The 5,301-nt window shown below is 39.1% G+C and overlaps 1 long non-coding RNA gene across 1 annotated transcript; it reads left to right on the forward strand.

Moving 5' to 3' along the window:
* Positions 1–1,594: 1,594 nt before the first annotated feature.
* On the forward strand, positions 1,595–3,963 carry LOC121789217. Its single transcript, XR_006047998.1, has 3 exons — positions 1,595–2,028; positions 3,164–3,225; positions 3,686–3,963. It is a non-coding gene; the product is annotated as an uncharacterized LOC121789217 (long non-coding RNA).
* The last annotated feature ends 1,338 nt before the right edge of the window (positions 3,964–5,301 follow it).

The raw sequence follows: 5,301 nt of genomic DNA on the forward strand, positions 1-5,301 counted from the left end.
TCGAAATCATGAGAGAAGCACATGAAACCCCATACGCTGCACACCCAGGAAGCACCAAGATGTATCAAGACTTGAAGAGGCAATTTTGGTGGAACGGTATGAAAAAGCATGTTGCAGCTTTTGTGGAGAGATGCCTAGCATGTCAACAAGTAAAGGCGCTACACCAACGGCCCTATGGGAGATTGCAACCCCTTGAGATTCCAGAATGGAAGTGGGAACATATTGCAATGGACTTTGTGATAGGACTGCCAAAATCCCAGCGAGGAAACACTGTGATTTGGGTGATTATAGATCGCCTCACCAAATCTGCTCATTTTGTACCGGTTCGTGCTACCTATGGATCCAACCAGTTGGCTAAGATATATGTGTGGGAGGTTATACGTCTGCATGGAGTACCAGCGACAATTACATCCGATCGCGATGCTAAATTTACTTCTAGATTTTGGACGAGCCTGCAGCGCGAGTTGGGGACTAAGTTGAATTTTAGTACTGCCTTCCACCCACAAACCGATGGGCAGTCAGAGAGAACGATTCAAGCCTTAGAGGATATGCTGCGGGCCGTGGTGCTAGATCGAGGCTGGGGTTGGGAAGAAGTATTGCCATTGGTTGAGTTCGCGTACAATAATAGTAACCAGGCGACTATCAAGATGGCTCCATATGAGGCATTGTATGGAAAGAAGTGTAGATCGCCACTTTATTGGGATGAAGTGGGTGAGAGAAGAATTCTCGGACCAGACTCTGTAGAAGAGATTATAGAGATTGTCCGACAAATCCGTGGGAGGATCAAGGAGGCACAGGACCGACAGAAATCATATGCTGATGTTCGGAGGACCGATTTACATTTCGAAGTCGGAGAAAAGGTCTTTCTGAAAGTTTCCCCTTCTAAAGGAATAATTCGTTTTGGAGTGAAAGGAAAGCTGAGACCCCGATTTATCGGTCCGTACGAGATTTTGGATAGAGTCGGCGCGGTAGCATACAGATTGGCCCTACCACCAAGCTTTGGGAATGTGCACAACGTCTTCCATGTGTCACAATTGAGGAAGTACGTGTTTGACCCCACCCACATAGTTCACCAAGAAGAGATGATGGTCCTAAATCCCGACCTAAGTTATGAGGAGAAGCCCGAGGCCATTTTGGATCGAAGGGTGCAAGAATTGAGGAATAAGTCAATTGTTTCGGTGAAGGTACGGTGGAGGAATCATGGAGTCGAAGAAGCAACATGGGAATTAGAAGATAAGATGAGAGAGAAGTTTCCGGAGCTGTTTGAGTGATCTAGGCAAATTTCGAGATGAAATTTTTTTTTAAGGTGGGAGGAATGTAGTATCCGAAAAAAAAATAGAATTTTATCTTTTTAAGTAAGTGTAATACCCGTTTTTTTTTCTTCTATCTTTTGAAGTTAAGATTTTTGTTTTAACAACGAGCGAGTGATAGATCTTGAATAAAATACCGTGTTGTTTCGATTGGTGGTGAATGAAAATAGTAAATGCTGGAATTGTTGTTGATTAATTGTGTGGTGTAAACTGTCGACGAGATTGATGCGAGAATCGTCGATGGGGAAAATTTGGGCGTTCGTTTACAATGTACTTGGAATAACACCAAAGTACTAAAATAATAAAACACCACAATCTAATCAATGTACTAAAATTATATATATTTGGGCCTATCACTTTTGTCTATTTATTTTCTTTTAGCCCATTTATCCTTATTCAATTGGGCCACTTTTAATATAACCATTTATTATAAGTCCTATTTCATTCCTGCAGCCAACATAAATCTCTTCCTCTAAACCCTTCTACACGTTTTCTTTATTCACCAAAACCTCTACTCCTAAAATCTCTCCACCACTCCTAAAATCCCTCCAACCAAATAACCCCCAATTAACGCCACATACATGTATATATCTTCCATGCAATCTCAGCAAAATACCATCTTCCGTTCTGCAATTTTTCTTCTCCTTCAATAAGTGGGAAGGAGAAACTGAGAGTGCTGTGATTACCGTGTTGTGTGCGAATTTTGCTTCTTTCCAAGGTATTTTCTTCTCTTCAATTCCATGTCATAGATTCATACACTCATGGTAGCCACGAAATCAGATTTGTAGTTCCTAATTTAAGACACCAAAATTTGGGAGAGATTTGTGAATTGTGGAAGAATAGCAGTAGACAGAGAGGGAGGATGAACAGAGAGATTTGAGATAGAGAGAGATGCCGACGAGTTTGGGAAAGGGAAGGGAGTAGTTGATTCCTTGTTTTCATTATTTATTATTACTTTAATATTTAGTTTTGGTTAAAGTGAATATGAAGGGTGTACGTGTACTTTGTTTTTGAAAAATGAGTGCTTTTGATTTTGTTATACAAATCCTTTTAATGATTGATGATTATTTTAAAACGGTAGTGGAGGAGTATACCTTTAATTACTTTTTGATGGGCCACTCTTGTATTGGAATAGGGGGTTGGCAGTATATTAAGTTATAGTCTTTTATTCCTTTTTATTATTTATTGCAGTTATGGTTGGGAGTATATTTTTATGTTATAGCCTTTTGTTCTCTTTTATGCTTTAGTTGGGTAGTGGGTATATATACATTGCTGCTTATTTATTTTCTAATTTTGATGGTTAAGTACTACTAATTATATTATTTTATAGGGTCAATTAGTTTTAGTGTTTAATAGTTTTAAAGTGGGAAATTGATTAACTGTTTTAAAACATTTAAGGTTATGTTTTAAAAAAAATGGAAGGGAAGGCAGTACGTACACTTTGGAAAAGAAGGGGAGCTTTTTGACTTATTATCTGCAAACGTGTTTTAAATTGGGAGTATATGGGTGCTAGTTTTTTTTTAGTAATAGGAAGTATATGTGTGCTGTTATTTTTTTTTTACTTTTAGTTATTTCTCTTAAGTGTGTTGATGGACTGATTTTTGGTACAGTGTTGGATTAGATTTTAGAACAAGTGTTACGGTGATGATTATACTCTAGTTGAAAGGGACATTCCAATTACTGTTGGCAGATGACTTAAGTGATGTTATGAGCCTTAAAATACGAGGACTTTAATTGTGTGGACTAAGAAATGATGGGAGAATAATTTGAGGACACACTTAGGATGCATGCATTGTTTTAAATTAATTTTTTTTGCAAAGTCTGATTTTTGCACATCATGTTATTTCTAAAAGGGTGAACTTGTGCACGTTGTTGCGGTTTGGAACAGAAAGTGATTAAGGAGTAAGCATTTGAGGTGGGCTTTCTTTTTAAATAAGGACTATGTCCTAAATAACTTTTTATGTGAAAGGAGGTGGAAAGTGTTTGTCTTGCCATGTTTTGTATTTGAATGAACCTATCTGAAGTGGCTATGCCATGTATGTTTAATCGAATTCGGGTCCCAGTAGGGCCGCAAACCCTGCTCGGACTAGTGTACACCCCGTAGATCGTGTGCTATCTCTTTGGAGTTGGCCGGTCTAGTGACTTGGTTCGTGGCCACGTTCCTTGTCATGTATGTTCAGATATGGTGATGGTGAATGTGGATGGAAAATGGTTGGCCGACCGAACTTGTGAAATATATGTTTTGGTGTACTTGGGTTTCTTTTAATTAAAACCCCCAAGGTCACTTGATTATGGCTTGACAAACTATATTTTGGCATGTGTCCACTGAGTGCATCAAGTACTCAGCCCTGCATTTTGTTTTTCTTAATGTGCAGATTGAGCGGCGATGGACGATGAGGATGTTGAGCAGAGTTCATGGATTGTTCTGTCATGATTAATAATGTTGGATTTGTCGTGTCTTCATACTTGGCATTTTCCGTGTCTTGAACGCTTCCGCTAGGAGTACTTTTCTTTAGAATTGTTTATTCGTGCAGAGTCTAACTCGTTGAAAATTGTTTATTGTCCATTCTTTATTTACTTAGAGTTGGTATTATTGTTAGGATAATATTATGACGTTTTCAAAGTTAATTCAGTTAGTAAATTTTTGGTCAAATGTGTATGTTTTTCCCCTTTCTTCCCCGCTTCTTTAATCCTCCCCTAGTCGCGATCAACCGGATTTTCTATCCTTAGAAAATGCGGGCGTGACAGAGTGGTATCAGAGCGACTTTCTTTCCGCTCTGGACTCAAGAGTCTTCTTTCCTTCTTGATCTAGATTAGTATCGCTAGATCAAAATAATTAAATAAATAAAAAAAAAAAATTAAAAGTGTCAAAGGCTCAACATCCGACCATCGCGCTCAACCTGAAAAGAGGTAACCAAAAAATTTTTGTAAGTGATTTTGAGGTAAATATATTGGGAATGGAAATGATTAGTTGTGCATGATGGAATTGGATAGGCGGAAATTTTTTTTTATGTTGTGGAAACTTGAGAAAATTTTTGTTTTGGAAATATTTGAGCTTTAAGTGAAAGCATGCTAGTTCTTTTCCTATTGAGATTTTGAGGAGCATGATGTTGTTATGTGTTGAGACGTCTAATGATAATTGTTTGCGTATGCTCGATTATGTGGCCTTTACGTGATGATTTGAGTCATGACTCGTAGATACTGAAGTATGATGAATTCCTTGTGTGATTGCGGACTGTTTTAGATGAATGTTAGACCTTACATCATCGATTCTAATTGTATGTAGCAACTCAATTATTGCTTCTCCAAGCAAATTAAATGAATGTGGAACAACGAACCACAGTAAAACTCTAATACCAAAAGGATAAAAGGAAAATAATAAGCATAAACGTTCGGAAGGTGTGAATGGAAGTTGAGTGATGATAGTTAGTGTTACATGCGCATACGTAGCTTGTTTTATTATACGTGTTCTATAATCGTGATATATGAAAGGTTGCGTGAGAAGTCTTGATACGATAATGTAGTGATAAATAATTGGAGCGACCATATTAATCTATGCGTTTTGAATCAGAATGCCACCGAGACGTGGACGTAGACCTAGGCGTGGACGTGGAGAGGAGGACCCTGTGGACCCTCAGAATGTAGATGGAGAGCAACCCCCACCACCACCACCACCACCACCGCCTCCTCCACCACCTCCACCCCCACCTCAACCCAAACAATACATTGATACCTTTTTGAGGCAAAAACCCCCACAGTTTGATGGACTGGGAGAGCCGTCTAAGGCAGAGACCTGGATACGCACCCTCGAGCGCATATTTGATTTTATGGAGTGCACCGACAAGGAACGCCTTGCATGTGTGACTTTTCAATTAACGGGGCCCGCAGATTTTTGGTGGGATACCAAGTTAAGGACCATGAACCCTGAACGCCGTGAAGCGCTTACTTGGGAGATATTCAAGGAAGAGGTGTACAATAAGTACGTTCCCAT

The sequence above is a fragment of the Salvia splendens genome, unplaced genomic scaffold, assembly GCF_004379255.2.
Source record: "Salvia splendens isolate huo1 unplaced genomic scaffold, SspV2 ctg176, whole genome shotgun sequence".
Lineage (NCBI taxonomy): Eukaryota > Viridiplantae > Streptophyta > Magnoliopsida > Lamiales > Lamiaceae > Salvia > Salvia splendens.